Source organism: Poecile atricapillus, chromosome Z (genome assembly GCF_030490865.1).
Source record: "Poecile atricapillus isolate bPoeAtr1 chromosome Z, bPoeAtr1.hap1, whole genome shotgun sequence".
In the NCBI taxonomy this organism is placed as follows: Eukaryota; Metazoa; Chordata; class Aves; order Passeriformes; family Paridae; genus Poecile; species Poecile atricapillus.
In genome coordinates, this window is record NC_081289.1 from 1,964,893 (window position 1) to 1,986,924 (window position 22,032).

The 22,032-nt window shown below is 46.3% G+C and overlaps 1 protein-coding gene across 1 annotated transcript in view; it reads right to left on the minus strand.

The window, feature by feature from the left end:
• The window catches only part of LOC131592838 (exocyst complex component 4), a 292,946-nt gene that overhangs the window by 109,666 nt on the left and 161,248 nt on the right, over nt 1-22,032 (minus strand). The gene's annotated exons all lie outside the window — the stretch shown is intronic.

Here is a 22,032-nt window from a genome sequence, read left to right on the forward strand (position 1 = left end):
TCCAGCCTGGCCTTGGACATTCCAGGGATCCAGGGGCTGCTCTGGGAATTCTAGCCCAGCCAGGAATTCCTTCCCCAGATCCCATCCATCCCTGCCCTCTGGCAGTGGAAGCCATTCCCTGTGTCCTGTCCCTCCAGGCCTTGTCCCCAATCCCTCTCCAGCTCTCCTGGAGCTCCTTGAATTCCTGGAATGTTCTGGAAGCTCTCCCTGGAGCCTTCTCCTCTCCAGGGGAACATTCCCAGCTCTCCCAGCCTGGCTCCAGAGCAGAGGGGCTCCAGCCCTGGAACAGCTCCATGGATTCCTCTGGATTTGCTCCAGCAGCTCCAGGTCCTGCTGCTGTTGTCCCCAGGGCTGGGGCAGCTCTGCAGGTGGGGTCTCAGGAGAGTTGAGGGGGAGAATGGCAACACACACATATTGATAAATCCCATAATTATTAATTACTATTAACATCATCACTAAAATAGAATTCACTTTAGAGCTGCTGCTGGAGAAGAAAGCAACCTTCAACTCTGAGAAATATTAAAAATAGCGCAATCTGCAAGGAAACGATGATTGACAGAGGGAGAGGTAAAGAGCAAAGCTTAAATAATATATGGAAACCTGTAATTCAGCCTGACACAAATTCATTTTTCTCGCTCTGCCACTCCAAAGTATCTAATCAATGAGACAGATCTCCATGGCAAAGCCATTATTTAAACAAAGATGGCTTGGCTTAAAAACACAATAATTTGAGCCAATTTAGGACTGTGATATTATGCAGCATTTCGCATTGTCATGCGCTGAGAGATCCCACATTGATCTGGAATGAAAAGCCAACAACATTTTGACAATTCATAGATTTCTCCCTTTCTCTTTGCTTCCCAACCCCAAGATGTTGAATAGCCCAGCAGCCACTACCTCTGCTTCCCACTCCAGGTTTGTTATCCCTGAAAGCCAAACTGGAGAGGCCTCTTAAAAGAAGCAGCAGTAATAAGAAGAGATAACGACTTAAATTCAGCTTTAACAATGCTGCTTTCTTCCCTTTTGAAATAAGCATCTGGGGTTGTTTTCTTTCCCCAAAATATGTTCAATTGCTGCCTCCAAACGCATCAGCAAAGCTGAGAAATGGGAGGAAAACCATTCCTTGAGCTGGTGGATGGGATCAGATTTTAAGGACCCCACGGGAATTTTGGTTCAGCTCCTGATTCCAAGGAATTAAAGATCCCAAGTTGCTCCAGCTGTTTGTTGGATCAAGGCCAGGGGAGTGCAGAGCTCTGCAGGATTGAAGAGCCCACAAGGATTGGAACAGGAATTGGAAAAGGTTGCCCAGGGAAGGGCTGGAATCACTGGAATTCACATCCCTGGAAGTGTTCAAGAAACCTCAGGATGTGGCACCTGAGGCCGTGGTTTAGCGATGAACATGGTCCTTAATGATTGTTTGATCAATCCCTCGATCTCCCTGGGTGTTCATTCACCATCCATAAAATGGGAGTAATTATCCTTCTATTCTCTCACCCCTTGTTTGCCAACTTCAGCCACATTTCATCCTCTTTTCACCAGCCTGTGCCCTGCTGGGCCCCCACTGAGGCTGAAGGGCTGATTCATCACTAAAATGCTCGTAACAAACAGAGATATTGCACCTGGATAATTTAAAATGGTTCTTTACCTCTGGCTTTTGTAGTTTTGCTAATCAGAAAACATTGAATTATCTCAATTTAGCAGCTGTCACTGCCACCCACCAGTGGTTAAACCGGCTTGGCACCACGGTGACTGCGCAATGAGCAGACAGCATTCCAAGAGAGCTCTAAAAACGTGGTCTGATGCAAAAACTCTGACTTAAATGAGAATATTCCCTTTTTTTATTGCCTCACAATGGGACTTCAGCACAGCAGTTACAAGGGAGAGGAAGATGAATTGTCTCTACAGACTCTAAATGTTGCCAAGAGCTCCTCGTGGCAAGGTGAAATCCATTCCTCCTGTGCTGCTTCGTTTTCAGAGGTTCCAATCCCAAGTCCTGGGGGTTTATTGCTCTGTGAATCAGCAATTGCAAAGGCACTGCAAAACAGCAGCAGCCAAAACGTGACAGCTCTGAGGCAACTCTGATCCAGGAGGGATTTGGGAGTTCACACTGGAATGCACTGAAAGAGATATTCCAAAGTGAAAAGTTTTTTTTGGGATGTTTGTGTTCAGAAACTCTGCCTGAAGTGTCAGTGCTGACTCATGTCAAAAAATCACAGGAAACAGCCCAAATTTGGCTTTTTCCTGCTGTGTTGCAACCAGGACCAGGAATCCCTGGGCTGGTTTTGTGTGGGAACACCAGAACAATCAGAAGCACAGGGAGAAAATCCAGAAGAGGAACTCAAGAGGAATCTGGTCCTTGCTGTTCCTGCCAATCCTTTGGGGGTTTGGCAGTGCTTAAAATTTGGATAAAAGCAATTTAGTGAGGTCAGGGCACTGTTCTCTCAGGAAAGTGCTGCCCCAAGACTTACAGGAATAATAATTGATAAATAAAAATCACTCTGATCCCTCCACACCCACCTGAGCGCTGCTGCTCCCACCAAGATCCACCAGGCCCAGCCTGCCTGGTCACGAGCAGAATTAGGGAATATTAAAAAGAAGATTAAAAAGAAAGAACATGAAAAAATTAGGGAATATTAAAAGGATTTGAAAGCCTTGATGCTGCTGGCAGAAGGACTCACACATGGGCTGTATTTACTGAGCTCTGTGGGTTGAGAAGGACTTCAGAGCCCACCCAGTTCCTGTGGACATCTTCCACCATCCCAGGGAACTCCAAACCCCGTCCAGCCCGGACTTGGACACTTCCAGGGATCCAGGACCTTAGCAGGGGTTGGATTTTAATGCTATTTCACATTTCTCTGAGGAGCTTTTTCATGATCAGGAAGAAAGTTAATAGACAAACACAGGTTTTATTAAACTAGATTAAATTTGGAACTACCACCCTTGGCAAAGAGCCCTTTAAGGTGTAATTTGAGAATCACAGCAGGTGAAAATGAAAATAAAAATAAAGCAAAAAATAAAACCCCTGGCCTTGACAATATCATGAAGGTTATAACAAGTGAAATACAGGAATGTGACCTTTTGGGATGAAGGAGCAGAACTCTGGCTGATCCTTAGGGAAGACAGCACATGAACCATCTCTTATCTTTCACAGCAGTGGTAATTTATTATTATTTATTTCTTTATTATTAAATAATAATTTAATAATTAAATTAAATAATTTATTATTATTTATTATTAAAAAAACCCACCCAAATCATTAAAATCTAAAACCATCAAAAACCAACAAAAGTAATCTAAAACCAACAAACCTTCAGTCAAACAAACACTGTCACCATCTGAGTATTCCAGATCATCACCTCCATTCCAGACACTGCCTGAGTTCTGATTCTCACATATTTTATCATTGCCTTTTTCCCCCAAAAAACCAAAATCTGGGAGGCCAAACAGAGCTCCTCACCCAACCAGACAAATGGATTTTATTGACTTAATCAAGGAGGGTAACAACTCCACAGCTCATAAATTATGAGTTCATTAAAGAAATGCCAATGGGAGCTGCTTGGGAATGGAGCGTCCACGTTCTGCGAGGCTGCCACGGCGAGTGGGCAAATTATTGACTCCCAACAAATGAGGCAGGAGATCTCCACATAATAAATCATGGGAAGCTCCTTAATTTTTCTCCTTCAGCTGATGAGATTGTTCTGCTGCTCTGTATTTGATGGGAGAGGAAACAAAGGGTTATCCCATTTTCTGCTGCTGTTGTTCACACGACAGCTTGGCTTTGTCACACTCTTTTTCCATGGAATTGTTGCATCTCTGCTTCCCTAAATTCGCTGTGGAAGGAGCAGCTTGGGCTCAGATTTGCCAGATTTGGGCCCTAATGTTGATGGATTATTCCTCTGAGTCCTACAGACAGCTCTTGGGGTGTCCTGTGCAGTTGGACTCAAGGATCCCAGTGGGTCCCTTCCAACTCAGGACGTTCCCTGAAGGGAGAAAGTCTCATTTTCCCCCCTGGATGGTGAAAATCCTGGGAGAGAGGCTTTGCACAACATTATTGAGGGACACAAATACACAGGGAGAGGCACTGAGTGAGATCAGTGAAAAGAGGAGAAAGCAACCAAGTACAAATTGCCCAAATTGCTAAATATTAGCAACAAGCCTCCAAATTACCCAGAGGGAAGCAGCTTCTCTGAGGTAACTCAATTCCTGCATTCAGAGCTGAAAAAATGTTAAATCAGAACCAAAGAGTGATTATATTGATTTGTACGCCCTGAACCACAGGAATAGGAAATAAATGAGGGGAAAAAAAATAAAAAATCACACACACACACACAAAAAAAGGAGAAAATGTTTCTAACAATTTCACGTATTCCTCTCAGGCGTCCACAGCCATCAAAGCACAAAAAACTTCTGTTCCAAGAGGGATGATCAGTTTTTATTTCCAGATGAATACATGGCAGATGATTTCTTATTTTGTATTTTAACAAATTGGTGGAATTTCTGACCTGAAGTGAAGCCTGAGGAGGGCTGCACACACTAACTCGGATATTTACTGCTCCTGATGGGCCAAATGAGGCTGCTGGTGATTAAGAGTCAAGCCTGGAATAATGAATGGGCTCTTCACATCCCAAGCCTCTGATCTCCAGGGCTTTGGACTGGATCCAAATGGAAGTGAAAGCAGGGGGCAGCTGATGGGGTCTGGGATGTGGCCACTGCCAGCTTGAGCTATTTTTAGTCCATTTTAGGATGGGCTGGGCTGAAATGTGGCCCTGAGGTATCTGTGAGAGCTGTGTCACCACCGTTTCTGCTCCACTGACACAAATTTCTGCTTTAAAGAGGATTTTCTGGAGGCAGAACTTCTGCCTAATGAGCAGAGCAGGAGCAATGGAAAAATAAAAGTATTTTTCCATCAGTTTGAGGAAAGATGCTGTCAAAACTCCTCTACTTAATCCCATATGTTCTTCTCGTGCCTGTTACTGCTGCCCTTAGAGCAACAGCCTGCCTTGAGGACTTTGGACATCACCACATGGACAGAAGGCAAAGCAGCTCCACTTCATCCCATTCCCCATGGTAAACAGTCACATTCCAAAGGAAAACTTGTTTCTGGGCTCCTACAAGTGCAGTGGAAATTAAGAGGACAAGCCCAGAGAGCAGAGAATGTTTCTGGTATTTGCTATAGCTAGAGGTAAATAGAAATTTCACCTCCTGGACCGTGTTCCTGCTACAAACCAACAAATTATTTCTCTTATTGCTGTGATTGTTTTTCAAATCAATTTGAGAAGCCTCCAGAGCTGCAGTGATGCTCTGCAGAGGTCACATGGAGGGAGTGGGGACAAGGAGATGGGAATTTTACCTCTCTCTGTGCCAGGTTATTCACAGCTTCTCCTACACCTCTGCTTTTGCATCCATAAAACACAGGAGAATTACCCTTTCCAAACACAGAACCTGCCAGGTGCTTCTCAAGCTTCAGGCAAAAGCCTCATTAGAAATCAGGAATTTAAAATCCCAGCAAACTCATCAGCTGAGATGCAAATGCTCAGAGTTGGAAGAGAAAGCTCCAGGGAGAGCTCAGAGCCCCTTCCAGGAGAGCTGGAGAGGGACTGGGGACAAGGCCTGGAGGGACAGGACACAGGGAATGGCTTCCACTGCCAGAGGGCAGGGATGGATGGGATCTGGGGAAGGAATTCCTGGCTGGGCTGGAATTCCCAGAGCAGCCTCTGGATCCCTGGAATGTCCAAAGCCAGGCTGGACAGGGTTTGGAAGCAGCTCTTCCCTGTCCATGGCTGGGGTTGGAATCATCTTTCAGGTCCCTTCCAACCCAAACCATTCCATATTTCTGTGATTATTAACAAGTAACCAGGACACCAAGGACACTTCCAGCTTTAGGATGAACCCTGTGAGCACGAGTGACAGACACTGAGTGAACAGCTCACACCAAGCCCCAAAATAAAGCCCTGCCAAGCACAGAAACCAGAAATTCAAACAACAGAAATGGAACCCAGGTTAACACGGACTGAGACATCCACATGGTGCCAAAGTGTTCATCAGCACCCAGGGAGAATATTCCACTTCCAAACCCCATCCTCTGGCTTTGTGCCCGTGCCAGTGGAATTGTGTGAAAATCCCCGGTGTCAGGAGACTTGTGTAAAAACCTCTGCGTTCAGCCTCACCCTGAAGCCTCATCACAGCCCTGAGTGTTTCAATCCCACTCCACAGGCAGAAAATTGGGATGCTGAGGGCCTCAGTGCCGGGAGATGGGGTGGGAGAGGCAAGAGGAGCAATCAGGACCAGGCACCAGCAGCACTCGATGAAGTCTCACTGACGACAGCCCTGATGTCGAATGAATGATTTAGCACTTGTTAAACTTCTCCCATTGTGAAAGCAACCTATTATTTTCCTGCTTGTGCTCTGCGATGCCTCAATCACTGACAGAAGGAGTGAGTGAGAAATAATAGAGTTCATTTTCGATTGCTGTCGTTCAATAGCTCGTTCTGTGTACCCCATCTGCCATTGTTTCAGCAACAAGAGAGCTGATGGCTTTTTCTCTTCCCCTTTTCCCATCCCACCTCTGATGACTCCTCCGTCTTTAACAGCCCCCAATAACATCCTGGAACATCACAAGCCTTCAATCCAAGTGTTTTTGTAAAGAAAAACACCGTGGTACAGCACTCAGGGCAGGGGTACGTGCATCAGCAGGGCAATTTCCAAATCCAAAGTTTAAATTCCTGTCGTAGCAGTTACTGATTAAAGCTTTGGGTTTTTGTCAGCTCTGAGGAATGAGGAATTTGATGAAGTTCAAGAAGGGCAAGGTGCTGAAGTGGGTCAGGATTTCCCTGAAGAGGGGATTGAGAGCAGCCCTGAGCAGAGGGACTGGTGTTGGTGGATGAAGAGCTGGACATGCCCTGGCCACGTCCACCCAGGCCAGGAAGCCAAGAGAACCCACGGTGGGCAGGAGGTGAGGGATGGGATGGGATGGGATGGGATGGGATGGGATGGGATGGGATGGGATGGGATGGGATCCATGGGATGGGATGGGATGGGATGGGATGGGATGGGATGGGATGGGATCCATGGGATGGGATGGGATCCATGGGATGGGATGGGATCCATGGGATGGGATGGGATGGGATGGGATGGGATGGGATGGGATCCATGGGATGGGATGGGATGGGATGGGATGGGATGGGATGGGATGGGATGGGATGGGATGGGATGGGATGGGATGGGATGGGATCCATGGGATGGGATGGGATGGGATGGGATGGGATCCATGGGATGGGATGGGATGGGATGGGATGGGATCCATGGGATGGGATGGGATGGGATGGGATGGGATGGGATGGGATGGGATGGGATGGGATCCATGGGATGGGATGGGATGGGATGGGATGGGATGGGATGGGATGGGATGGGATGGGATGGGATGGGATGGGATGGGATGGGATGGGATGGGATGGGATGGGATGGGATGGGATGGGATGGGATGGGATGGGATGGGATGGGATCATCCCCCCGTGCCCAGCTCAGGTGAGACCCCACCTGCAGAGCTGCCTCCAGCACCAGTGGAGCTGCTGGGGCCAGTCCAGAGGAGACACAAAAATGAGGAGAGGAGGAAGCCAGGTGGAAATGCTGCACCCCAGGACCTGCTCTGCCTTTGAGAGCAATGACAGATTTGTCTTTACAAACAAACTGTGGGTCTGCTGGTAAATAAAACCAGCACTGAGAGATAAAAAGAAGCAATGGGATGGATTTCATTGATTGATGAATGGAAAAAAGATATTTGCCTTTACAAACAAACTGTAGGTTTGCTGATAAATGAAATATTGCAAGATGAAAGAGACAATGGGGAAACACCATAAATTCCATAAGAATTAAAAATTAAGAGGGAGGATAATACATTAGAGGGGAATCTTAGGTATCAGGCATTCCTCTCAAGTACCTCAGTTAATGGGGAAAGAGAGAGGGACATGAGGCTGGGAAATTAGGATAAAAAGGAGGCTGCACCCTCCAAAAATTGGAGAGAGACCCCAGGGGAATGTCCATGGCCTCTCCCTTTATTCAAATAAAGTAAAAGGATTCTTCTGTTTCCTTTTTGGACATAAAATCCTCTGGGGTTTGTGGATTAATTTTCTTGACACCTTTGCAGCGAGATGAGAAGGAAGAACTGAGATTTACCTGCCCCAAGGTGTCCTAATGCATTTAAGGAGCAAACATGGATGCTCATGAGCAAATGATGGACTACTCATCAAAGCTGCAGTGTCAAGAGTTCCCTCTGGACTTTGTCCTCCCAGGATTTCTTCTATCACTTCCCAAGACCATTGATAACCTCTGGATGTGCATGGATAACTCGGGACAGCAGCACTTGTTCAGCTCAGAGAAGATGTCCCTAAAAACACATCAATCCCAGTTTCCAACAACAGGATGGGACAACAGTCACACGAGGAGGAAAACTGGGTTAATATTATGCCCTTTAGGAGGGAAATAAATCTTGTGGAAGCTTCTCTACCCATGGCAAAGGGGTGGAATGGGATGATCAGAAGGTCCTTCCAACCCAAATCCTCCAGTGGTGATTCTGTGAAGGTGGAGCTGGTTTATTTATTTATAAATACTCCACAGGAATGAGGATGGGCAGGAAAAGGGATTGGAGGTGAGAATGGGAGATCTCAGCACACTGAGACCAACTCAGCCAGGGAATGAGAAAAGCTAAAGCAGAATGTGAGTTTTCACCATGTCTGGACACAGAAAAGCACAAAAGATGGAGAAAGCAGAAAGCTGCAGGTAGTCCTGACTCTGCAGCTGAATGACTGAATGTTTCCTTGGGAGAGAAATAAATCACCACAGAACACACTGGAACTGCTTGCACAGAGCAGCTCAGGGAGCTGGGAAGCTCAGGAACACACAGGGGATTTGTGCAAACCTCAAAAGAGCCATGCTCCACTTCATGGAGCAGCAGGGGGCTGTTGTGGGAGTCTGAGAGGAGCTGACCCTTGGAGGGACACCCCCATTCACACCCCAAGTGAATTAAAGAGGAGTGGACAGCCTCCCTAAGAGGAGACACAAACCAGAATTTCTATTTCTATCTCAGCTGACACAAAACCAAATTGCTGCTGCCTCTCTGCAAAGATTCACTGGAGATCCAGGATCTTTTTTTCGGGGGCTCACAGGAGCTCTGAAGCCAGGTCCTGAATGTTTCCCATCCCAATGTGCCCGTGGGGAGCAGCCTGGGATCCAGGGAGGAGGATCCACCTGCCTGGTGGGAACACACTTTCCCTGAAAAGGCAGAGCGCTGCCTTTCCAAGAATAAAGAAAAAGACACGCTGGAATATTAAAATGAAGATTTTTCGAGTCAGACCCACTTCAGTCAGAAAAATCCACCTAAATACAGTCGGGTATCATATCCCAGCCCTTCACCAGGAGATTTCCTGGGAGCAGAGCTACGGGTGTAGTAATTCAAAATCCCTGTTAATGTATAAAAACAGTTGTAAGAAGCTGGGGGTTTCCATGATTCCAGAATAAAAAGCCATAAACTGGAGCACATTAAGAAAATAACTGCTGTGCTGGTCTTATATATGGTTTTTTTTTAAACTTCTAATAGCGTGTTTTGTCTCCATCAGCAAAGAACTACTCTCAAATAATTGCTCTAAATGACTCTTTGAAGGCACATCTCTATTTGCAAAGCCCATCAAGTTCCAGACAAGTCCCAAATATTCCCTTCTTAATTTACTGTAAGGATGAACAAACAGAGGGATGTTAAGGCGGTAATTACTGCCGGCACAGCTCGGAGAAAGGCGAGTTACAGCGTTCAGAGGGAGCTGCTAATCTCCCCCAGTCCTGCTTTTAGACTGGATTTAAGGAATCCAGACAGGGAATTTGCATTGATGCTTCTGAGGGCATCTCTCATCAAACAGCGTCAATTTGAGAGAGCCAAAATCCGGCAGTTCCTTCTCAGCACCGCGTTTTTTGTGAGTTATTAAAGCCAAAAAACCCCGACCCGACCGCACCAGGGCTCAGCTCGAGCCTCCTGAACGAGCACAAATTTCCCAGACCTTAAAACAGCCCCCCCTGTTTATTCGGGATGCACAAATTTCCCAGACCTTAAAACAGCCCCCCCTGTTTATTCGGGATGCACAAATTTCCCACACCTTAAAACAGCCCCCCCTGTTTATTCGGGATGCACAAATTTCCCACACCTTAAAACAGCCCCCCCTGTTTATTCGGGATGCACAAATTTCCCACACCTTAAAACAGCCCCCCCTGTTTATTCGGGATGCACAAATTTCCCAGATTTTAAAACAGCCCCCCCTGTTTATTCGGGATGCACAAATTTCCCAGATTTTAAAACAGCCCCCCCTGTTTATTCGGGATGCACAAATTTCCCAGATTTTAAAACAGCCCCCCCTGTTTATTCGGGATGCACAAATTTCCCAGAAATTAAAACAGCCCCCCTTGTTTATTCGGGATGCACAAATTTGCCAGACCTTAAAACAGCCCCCCCTGTTTATTCGGGATGCACAAATTTCCCAGACCTTAAAACAGCCCCCCCTGTTTATTCGGGATGCACAAATTTCCCAGACTTTAAAACAGCCCCCCCTGTTTATTCGGGATGCACAAATGACCCAGACCTTAAAACAGCCCCCCCTGTTTATTCGGGATGCACAAATTTCCCAGACCTTAAAACAGCCCCCCTGTTTATTCGGGATGCACAAATTTCCCAGACCTTAAAACAGCCCCCCCTGTTTATTCGGGATGCACAAATTTCCCAGACCTTAAAACAGCCCCCCCTGTTTATTCGGGATGCCAGCTAAACTCCTACAGGTTGTAAAGTGCTCCTGATCCTGGAATTCACTGCAAAGGCTGAATCATCCCGGGACATGAATAAAGATGAGAGCATTTAACAACACAACAGACTCTCCACCGTGTAAACCTTGCCACAGATCAGAGTTAGAGCAGAAGGGTTTATTCCTTGTAAAAACCAAGGGAAATATTTTAACCAAAAGGATGTATTCAGTTACCTGCAGCAAGCAAAGAATAAACTGTGAGAGTTCAAAGATTTAAGAAAGTCATAATTCCCCTTAAGTACCCGTTTGGGCAGAAAATAAAACACAGGATGCTCATTCGAACCTCAGTCACTGTCTAATACAAACTGAAATTACATTTCACTGTGGCAGACTTAGATGTTGCAGAATATTATTTTAGAGAGAGTTTGAAAGGTTTTCCCATTTTATGTTTTAATATGAACTTCTCAGCTCTTCACAAGTTTGTAAATAAAGCCAGGCTCTTTTCCAGACCAGTGGCACCACTGGGACAGGGCAGGATTAAAGTGTTTTTGGGAAAACTGCAAACACATCAGCACGTTGGGTTTTCCTTCTTTGTAAATCAAGCCCCAAATTGTTGTCTTATGGAATAAAAACTCCCTCTCCAGGATCTGCAAACTGACCTCGTGTGCTTAGTGAGATCTGAGAGAGCAGGTCTTCAAAAAATAGGATTTGTGATGAAAACACCAATGTGCAGCTGGAGGTCTGTGCAGGAACACCCGGAGCAATCCCAAAGTCTCATCCCCACTGAGATGGAGCTGGCAGCTCCCTGAGAGCTGTCGGCAGCTCGTCCCCCAATTTGGGGCAAAAGGAGCTGGCAGAGCTTCAAGGAGCTCCTTTCACAGCTTTTTGATTGATGGCAGGGACCTGAGGAGACCCAGAAACACAACCAGCTCCAGCCCCTTCCTCGGGCTGGGCTGACAGGATTGGGAATTCGGCCACAGGTGATGATGGATCATGTAAGCAGAGAGGGATGGGAGATTTGTGAAGAACAGCAGAGCCCCTCTGCTCCAAACACTCTGAAATTCCTGGGTGAATATTCATGAATTTGGAAAGACAGAAAAACAACTTTCTTCCAGTTTGGAGGGAGAGGAAATCTCGATGTTAAGAGAGAGGGGGAACATTTTACAGAGTGGGAATAAAGACATAAATTCCATGATTTAAGGGGATGTTCTTGGCTTTTTGTGTAAGGTCAAGGGACGTTCATTCAAACCCCTGCAGTAAAGATACACAGAAAGCCACTGCTGAGTGTCAGAGGAGGGAAATGCAGGTGGGAACAACCCAGTGGCATCTCCCAGCTCTGGGGGTGGGCCTATGAAGGCCTGATAGAATTTCTTGGGAGAGTTAGAAAGAATCACCAAACCTGACAAAATTTCAAATACCTCCCTTGACCATCCTGATCACTTTCTTACCCTGTTCTGCCTGGAAAGACCATTTATTAAAAACCCAAACAAATGCAAAGTTCAGTGAAAAAAGAGCTAAAAACTCAACCACCAATTCTTCTCTCTCCTTTTCTCCAAATCACCGTTTCCCTCAAAAAACCCCAACCACTGTTTCCCTCAAAAAACCCCACAAGAAACCTCAGCTGGTTAAACCCACACTCGTTGGGCTTAGCCACAAATCTGACATGGATCAATGACACCTTGTCCTGAGAAATCAAAGGGGAAACAAACTGCTGACCCAGAAGGATTTGTAGCCCCAGTTTCCCCCAGTCCTGGTAACGCTGACAAAAGGTGTCAGCCCCAGTGAGGCAGCTGGAGGAGGATGAGGAGGAAGAGGAGGAGGAGGGAAGGCTCACAAAGGAAGAAAGGCCAGCTCAGAAGAGATGAGACCTGCAAGGGAAAGGAGGGGAGAGGCAAAAGCTTTACAGTTGGAAAAGAGCAGGTGACATTCGAGAGGGTCACGGAGAATGGAAAATGAGCCGGGAGATTGAAAGGTTTTGGCGGGGGAAGAGCTGACTTTGAAGAGATTCCTTGATCTCTTTTCCTTCATTGAAATGTTTTCTTCACAAGGCCCAAACAACAAAAAACATGAAGGGAAAGCTGCATCTACCAGCTGAAAATGAAGGAATGTTCATTCCAAAGTTGTATTGACTAATTCTCCTCCCGAAGCCACAAATTTGATGGCACATCCATTTGTTTCCACTCCAGTTCAATGGCACAATCATTTGTTCCCATTCCCATTAGGAAAATGAAGCATGAGGTAAAAACCAGCCTGGTATAAACCTCTTCCCTTAAATTCCACACATATTCCACGTTTCCTGCTCATTATAATTCAACTCAGAACCTGATCCGACACCCAACCTCTTAAATCCCCCCCGGGCAAAATTGTGCTCTGGTTGAAATTTGTTTAAAACCATGGAAGTACATTTATTTTAACTAAATGAGGATCTGACTCCGAGTTCATTCTACGGCGAGTTAGCAAATATGAGGCAGCGCTGGAATCTTAATTCATTCCAACAGTAGCCAGGGGCAACTCTGGACATCAAAACTCATTTTGGATTAGGAAGGAACGGCCCTGGGTTAATTCCCAGCATTATGGGATCGTTAGCACCATGTGGACAGAGCCACCAAAGATGTGGTTTTGGATGTCACACGGCGCTCCCTTGTAGGGATGGAAAGATAAAGATGGAATATTTGGATTTCCCAGGCTGAAGAGCAGCACTGCTATTGTTAAAATCTGTGAGAATAAACACTCCCTCTTCCCCCCGTTATTCTCCTACAGCATCAGAAACTGGGATTTCTTCCCAGCACAGAATTCCACAGCTCAGGAGTGGGTTTTCCTCTTCATTATTCCTTATCCTGTTATTCTGGTTTTTGAGTGTCTTGGAAAAGCAAGACCATGCTCCATTCCCAATCCTGCACATCCCAAAAGATGTTTGTAGAATCCCAGAATGGTTGGGGTTGGAAGGGACCTCAAAGCCCATCCAGACTCATCCCCTGCTATGCAGGGGCATCTCCCACCATCCCAGGCTGCTCCAAGCCCCAGTGTCCAACCTGGCCTTGGACATTCCAGGGATCCAGGGGCTGCTCTGGGAATTCCAGCCCAGCCAGGAATTCCTTCCCCAGATCCCATCCATCCCTGTCCTCTGGCAGTGGAAGCCATTCCCTGTGTCCTGTCCCTCCAGGCCTTGTCCCCAGTCCCTCTCCAGCTCTCCTGGAGCCCCTCCAGGCCCTGGAATGTGCTGAAAGCTCTCCCTGGAGCCTTCTCCTCTCCAGGAGAACATTCCCAGCTCTTCCAGCCTGGCTCCAGAGCAGTGGGGCTCCAGCCCTGGAGCAGCTCCATGGAAGCTCTCCCTGGAGCATTTAAACATCTCACATTGGTAAAGCAACTTCTCCATTCACCCCAGAGCTTCAGGAGGATTCTGGAGGGTTCCTCAGCAGGGCCAGCACAGAGACAATCCCCGCCCTGGGGCTGGGACAAGGCAGGGTGCTGATGATTCCATTTCTCAAACAAAAACCAGTGAGAAGCTTCCTCCAATGCCGAGTTTGCCCAAAATACGAGCATTTCTTCCAACACACTCCACATCGGGGTTGGAAGTTCTCTCCTCTGGATTCCTGCTCTTTGTATCCTGTTGTCCTACCTAGGAGACCAGAGGGATGTGGAGTTTGTGATTCCAGAAATGAGAGCGGGGCAGATGCAGACACACAAATCAACCTCACCCAGAGCAATCAGAGCTGGCTCATTCCCACACCTCCCCAAACATCCAGCATCCATAAACGTGCCATTAGGGAAGCCTGCCGTGTCCCTGAACTAATTTACTTCACCCAGCAGCCATTTCTGCTCTCTCCTTCTCTCCACACACAATTCCTGGAGCTTTCTGCAGAGAAATGAGAATGGATTTTGCCCGGGAAGGTGAAAAACTTGGCAAAAGTCAATGCCAGGCTTCAAATTCCACTTTTCATCAGACAGCAACCAGCTCCTTTTATTCCAGGATGTGTATCCAAAGGCACAAGAGATGTCTCTAGTGGTTTCCTGATGCCATTCTCTCCCTCCTAAAAATATCCAATGGAGGCTGTTCCTGCAAGATTCCTTTCAAGTGCTGTGTGAATTGCTGATGGGAAGGAGCTCCTGCATACCAAAGCTCATGGAAAGCTTTATTCTCCCACTCAGGGAAAGGATTTATTTAACCAGAATGAAAAGGAGGAGATGGAACACAAGACATGTATCCTCCTGTCCAACTGGGAATTCCAGCTGTCTCAATGATATGTAAATTATCTTTGGATTTAATGTGGGCCTGCTTGGAAAAGGGATGAGTCTGAAGAGCCCATTCCTCATCCAGCCCATCTGCTCTGGGTGTGCCCGTGGATCCATGGAGCTTCCATGATGAAGAGTGGTCACAAATCATCCCTGCAATTTTTCCTTCCAATTAATTATCTATAAAATGGTTTTGTTCTCGTTAAAAGAATCAATTTGCTCCACTCAAAGCTGGTGTTTTGCTGAAAACAAAAGACAGCACCTGAAAATAGAAATGGTTCATCCAGCTGGAAATTGAGGCAACCTCAACTGGATTTTTACTTTTCTAATTGTGTGGCTGTCTCCAGACACATTACAGCTTCCATGGCGTGTCCAGTTCTGGGACCCTCAGGACAAGACAGAACTCAAAGAGCTGGAGAGTGTCCAGGGAATGGAGCTGGGAAGGGTCTGGAGGTACTGAGGGAGCTGGGAAAGGGGCTCAGCCTGGAGAAAAGGGGGATCAGAGGGAATTTCTGGCTCTGCACAACTCCCTGACAGGAGGGGACAGCCGGGGGGGATTTGGGATCTTATCCCAGGAACAGGGACAGGAGGAGAGGGAACAGCCTCAGGCTGGGCCAGGGGAGCCTCAGGGTGGGCAGCAGCAGGAATTTCCCCATGGAAAGGGTGGCCAGGCCTTGGAAGTGCCCAGGGAGGTTTGGAGTGCCCATCCCTGGAGGTGTCCAAGGAATGACTGGACAAGCAGAAAGTCCTGAACTGGATTTCCCAGGCACTAAAGAAGCAATCCCAGGTATCCAACAGCCAGCAAATTCCACACGGACAGGACATCAGATCCTCCAAACTCCCGCTGTCCCCAGCTCCGACGGGACACCGAGGTTCCGGTGATCTGCTGGTCTCAACCCATCCCAACCCCAGTGCCAGGCACGTTGTTAACACTGTAATTCCTCCTTGGTTGGATCCAGGTATATAAACGGCATCCCTGGGAGCCCTGTGAATTTCCATCATTATTCCTTCACTGGAGCTGTGCTCCCCAACCTGCTGAGACGTTTATCACCACCTCACCCCACACCCCATTATTTATCTTGTTCCATTTTATAGCATGGAGTAAATAAATAACATCCAAGTGCTAAATTTATTCATGGAAATGGGGCTGGGTTTGCATCCCGGAGCCATTCCTTAAATCAAGGAAATGCTGCTAATGGGCTGCAATGAAGATGTAAAACATCCATTTTAATATGGCTTTAATAAAGGCAGATTGCAGGAGCTGATGATGACATCTCACATGTGGGGACAGGGATGGTGACACTTTAATACCTCCAGTTCCTGGACTCAGTTCCACACCATGCAGCCCAAGAGGGCTGTATTAATTATTACGGTGTCATCTCGAAGAAATTAATCCCAGTCATTATCAGAGGATGCTCATTAAGCAGCAATTGCTTGGCTGCTTGAGCAAATCCCACGCCCTGGGAGGGGACAGGAACACGGTGACAACCAGCTGGTGACACATCCACTGCCATCCCCAAAGCTTTTGTGGTTGGCAGGGTTGGGAAGGACACAGGATGATCTTCACGAGGCAGAGGAACAGAGCAGAGGCAGCAAAGCTGCTCCGTGCTGGAGGAGCACCTGGCCCCAGTGGGAGAGCTGGGATTGAGTCCTGCCAGGAGTTGGATCCTGTTTTTTGGATCTTCAGTTATAAAAGCTTTTTGATACAGGTTTGATTGCTTTAATCAAAATACTGCTCCATCCCTGGAAGTGTCCAAGGTCGGGTTGGATGAGGTTTGGAGTAACCTGGGATAGTGGAAAGTGACCCTGCCCATGCCAGGGTGTGGAAGTGGATGAGCATTAACATCTTTCAACCCAAACCATCCCATAATTCTGGGATTTATATCAAGCCTGCACCTTCTTTAAAATATCTTTTTATGAATTAAAAACAAATTAAGGTTCCCCAAACTGATCCAGAGTGAGAGGAACATCTTGGTCCTTCTGCTGCACCACATACTGAAAAGCAAAACTGAGGTTCCTTTTAATTCCTCCTAAATTCTGCAAGTCAAAGTTTCCCTGAAATGAACTATTTAAAGCTCCATGTCCTGTGTATGAAGACATTATTAAGTTATTCTCCTCTAAAGAAAATATCCAAGAAATGCCGGTCTTCCAAGAATTAGGCGCCAGAACCATGGAAACCCAGAAAGGTTTGGATTGGGAGGGATCTTAAAGATCATCTCATTCCAGCCATGGACACCAGGGATGCTTCCTGCTCTTCCCCATCTGTCCTGGGGAATACACCACATTCAGACCACAAAAATGACGTTTCATTTTTCATCCTAATTTTATTTTAACCTCTGAAAGTCCAGCCCTGAAACCAAGGTCACTCCACACAAACACCCTCCACCAGCTGCATTCCAGAGCTGTCCTTTACAGCATGTTAATACTTGGTTTCTTAGGCCATTTTTTAATAATTTGCATTATTAAAGTGAGTTTGAAAACAAAAATTAATACATAAGTGCCAAGAGTGTGAGCACAGAATTCAGATATCTGAATTCACAGCCAGGAAAAAAGACAACAAACTGTGTCTTACCAAGGGATGGAAAGGGAAAATGATATCCATTTATTCCTTAGCCAAATTGCTACTTGCATTTATTCACAGGATATAATTATGGATAAAAATCACATTTGCCCCTTCAGATTCAGTTTTGTTTCATAAATAAATTCAGGAGAGGCAGTTAAAAGTGAAATTTAAAGTTTGCCACTGCTGAGCCAAAGCCAAAGAGAGTGAGCTCCAATTCTGCGTTTCTCTTGTGGGAGAAAACTTCAGCTTGGAGCCAGAACACAGCCAGGATTTTCCAAGATTTGCTCAGAAGTGGGCAAGGATCATCCTAAGCCCCACCAGGTACCTCCATCAGAAATTGAACTGAAACAACCAAGAAAACTCCTCCTTCCCAAAGACACCAAAAATCAACTATGCTCTACAAGTTTGCCTTTAATCTGTGTTTGGTGATGGCCAAAGTAGAAAATATCATAAAAAGCAATTTAATAAAGACAAAGACCAGCAGGCACTGACAAAATAAACGTGGAAGACTGGATGGGGTGAGAAAAGGATGCATTGGGAACGTGCTGCCACACCCAGGAGAGAAAGAATGCCAGGACAGAAGGAACCATTTCTCTCCACAAGCCACAGGAAAATAAAAATTTATAAATGTTAACGTGTTGTTTGTAAAGGTCAGGTCAGTATTTGCTGTGACACGAGTTGGGGGAAGCAAATCCATCTCAGCATCAGGTCACTGTGGGACAGCAGTGACATTAAAGAGAGGAGGAGGAGGAGGAGGATCTGAACCCTTCCCCAAGTGAATTTGTTGCTGGGATATGATTTGATCCCCTTCCCTTCTGCTCTGGTCTCTGGAAGGTGGCAGCAAAGCAATGGGAAGTTTAGAAAAATGAAGTTTTGGTACAATTGTGATGGTGATTTGTACCAAAATGGTCAGAAAAGAGAAAGAGTCCTTAAAAAGACGAAGGTGGGGTGAAATTTCCGGGATTTATGCACAATGGGCCGTGGCAGTGAAAGAAATAATTCCTATTAAAGCAGGTTTAAATGTCATTAGGGGAGGGGGGAGCTGGTGCTGCCACGTCAGCTGGTTTTGACAACAGGTTCATCTTTTAAAAGGAAATGATAGAAACAAGGGATTGTAAAGGTTGGAAAAGACCTTTAAGTCCACCCAGCACCACCACAATGTTCACCACTAAACCACAACCTCAATCCACACGTTTTTTTACCATTTCCAGGGATGGGACTCCACAGCTTCCCTGGGCAGCCGGTTCCAGCACTTCACAACCCTTTCCACGGAGAAATTTTTCCAAATATCCAATCTAAACCTCCTCTGGCACAACTCAAAGTTATTCCCTCAAATGTCCAACCAGCCTTGATCTCAAACCTGAAATCCTCTGCTTCTACCCACCCCATCTCCTTTTAGAAGCTTCTCAGTGGAAGATTCAACCCAAGGGGAAAAGGCAAAAAAGGATTTGATTTGCCCAGATTTAGAATAAGAGCCACTGATGTCTGAACCCCACAGGGCTCTTCAGCACCTTCTTCCCACAGGTTCCCCTGTTTTAATTAATTGTTGTGAAATGCAGCCAAGAGAAATGAAAATCATCCACCCTCACTGTAATATGTGACTTAAAAGCATTAAAATAACAATAATAATTATTCAAATAATGAATTATCCCAATAATTCATGGAAATGGGGGCGCTTTGGATATTTGACTGGAGTGGTCTAAGGAAAAGCTGTGAACTCAGCAAAACCAAAAGTCATGGGACTTTAAGCAAGGAAAATCATTACCCTGAGATGGCCACAGGCTGAGATTAACCAAAAAGGTGTTTTTAAACTTTTTATCAGTATCAGAATCCCGGCTTCTTCACCCAGAAAACATCAGTTGCATATCAGCACATAATTACAATGCACACATTTACTTCATCACCTCCTTGGTGAATGCTGGAATTATGGAAATTCTAGGATCAATGACAAAAATCAGCGGTTTTGAACAACACCCACAAAGCTGCCAGAGCTGACGTGGATGGAAAAGGGGAAGCAGGATAATGAGGCCATGTCCTTTCTGACATTCACTCCAGGAAACAGAGAACTGGATCTTGCTCTCCCTTTCAGATACAATTCAGGAGGTGAAGAAGTCTGTTCACGCAGTCCTCCCCCTGGATGGAATTTGTCCCTAGGAATTCATATTCCCACCCATTTGAGGTGCAAAGCCAGAGGAAATTTCTCACCGTGGTTATAAATATCCTGAAGGGAAATGTGCACATTTCATTATCAGCTGAGCTCTGTCCTTCAGCATCAGATGAGGAGGAGCTTGAGGAGCCCTTGGGAGGCTCGGACAAACCCAGGCCCCCCCAACAGCAGCAGGACCTGGAGCTGCTGGAGAGATTCCAGAGAAATCCACGGAGCTGCTCCAGGGCTGGAGCCCCCCTGCTCTGGAGCCAGGCTGGGAGAGCTGGGAATGCTCCCCTGGAGAGGAGAAGGATCCAGGGAGAGCTTCCAGAACATTCCAGGGCCTAAAGGGGCTCCAGGAGAGCTGGAGAGGGACTGGGGACAAGGCCTGGAGGGACAGGACACAGGGAATGGCTTCCCACATTCCCAGAGGGATGGATGGGATCTGGGGAAGGAATTCCTGGCTGGGATGGAATTCCCAGAGCAGCCCCTGGATCCCTGGAATGTCCAAGGCCAGGCTGGATGGGTTTAGAGCAGCCTGGGATGGTCGGAGGTGTCCCTGCTCATGGCAGGGGTGGAATAAGATGAGCTTTAAATCCCTTCCATCTCAGCCATTCTGGGATTCTGTGACTGCAGGAAAAAGCTGATTTTCCTCTCACACCTCCCAATGACCCATTAATATCCATCTTTTTAATCCATCCTGCTCTGGATTCCATACAACCAGACCAGACTGCACCGCTACCGAGCTGCTGAGTGATTTCTATTAAAATGAACAGAATCTGATAATTCTCATGTTTTGCCCCAAAACCTTCCCATCATCCTCAATGCAAGTGAGAGAACTTTGTACAGAAATGCAACCCAAAACCCAACAGTGATGCCTGAGAAGCGAGGGCACCATTTTGCTGTGCTTTTTGTTCCACAGCAAACAGCTGAACAACGAGAAACATCCCCAAAGTGAGGAAGCTGAAGCACAGGCAGTGATTCTGCAGCTGGGGATTCTCCAGCTGCCCATCCCTGCTGGCACCACTGCATCCCCACGTCTCCATCCCTCCATAAACCAACATTCCCTGCTAAACCCAAAGTGACACCTTGCCCAAATCCCTGCTGGGCCAGCCGCCTTTTCCCAGATTCTGCAGCAGAGAGACAGCCCTGGAGCCTGGAACCTCCCTCCTTCCATCCCCCTCGGCCACCTCTGGCCACCAGGAGCCAAGGAAAAGCCAGGCTGAGCTTTGGGAGGATGGACATTAATGGGCTGTGACACAGCTGCCATCTCTGGGGTCACTGGCCACACGAGGTGGGAATTGTCCCCTCTAACTTCGTTGTGACGCGGATATCAAAAATGTCAAAAGATTTACTGTAAAAAGCACCTCCAGGCCAGGTTTAAGGTGACTTCTATGCTCTTGTTTTGCTTTTCTTTTTCTCCCCTCAAAATATTATGCTCCCAAAAGGGGATTTTACACAAATCATGGTAAAAATACACAGAAAACTCTTTTTTTTTTACACCTTTGCTACTCCCAGCACCAGCTGGGTTCTTGTTCTCAGCCCACCTGCAGCATCAGGGTTCTATTCCATCTCTTTGAGGGAAAACCTGCAGCTCCTGTGGCTTTCCCCCCCCAAAAAATTAAAAAAAACCAAAAAACCAAAAAAACACTGGAGTTGTTATTGTGCAATTATTTTGCGAAAGTTATATATCAGTGCTAAAAAAAAGAGCAACGAAATGACAAGGCACAGGAGATGGAAGAATTCAAACATATGTTGGAAATGTCATGAAAAGCAAAGATCAGAGCAGCGAAAACCACCAGAAAGCAGCAAAAAAACCCCCTACAAACTGCTAAATATAATTAGTTATTTAATTAGGAAACCAAAGCTTTACTAATATATGCTTTAAAATTTGGGAAGTCAAAGCATATAAACGAAAGCAAAACCTTTCTATTTCAGGATGACTTTGTGCAGAAGAGGAATCTGCAAAAATAACTTCCCATGAAGCACGGGCTCAGCAGCCTTGGGCAGCAGCAGCACTTTGAGAAGAATCTGAGAAAAAAGAAGTGTAAATAGGGCTCCCAAAATCCACTTCTCATAGTCAGAGGGACAGAAAAGGGATTTATTTAAAGAATCTCCCTCTCAGACTTCTGCTTCAGTGGTTTCTTTGGAGCAGGGATGTCCTGGAGGAGATGGGAGCAGAGATTTATGGTGGCATAGCTTCATTGTGGACCTGGAGCAGAGGAATTGGGGAATTCAAGTCTAAAAAGAATAATTAAAAGGAGAAAAAGCTCCTGGCAGAGCACAGAACTGAGCCTCAAACTCCTAAATTCACC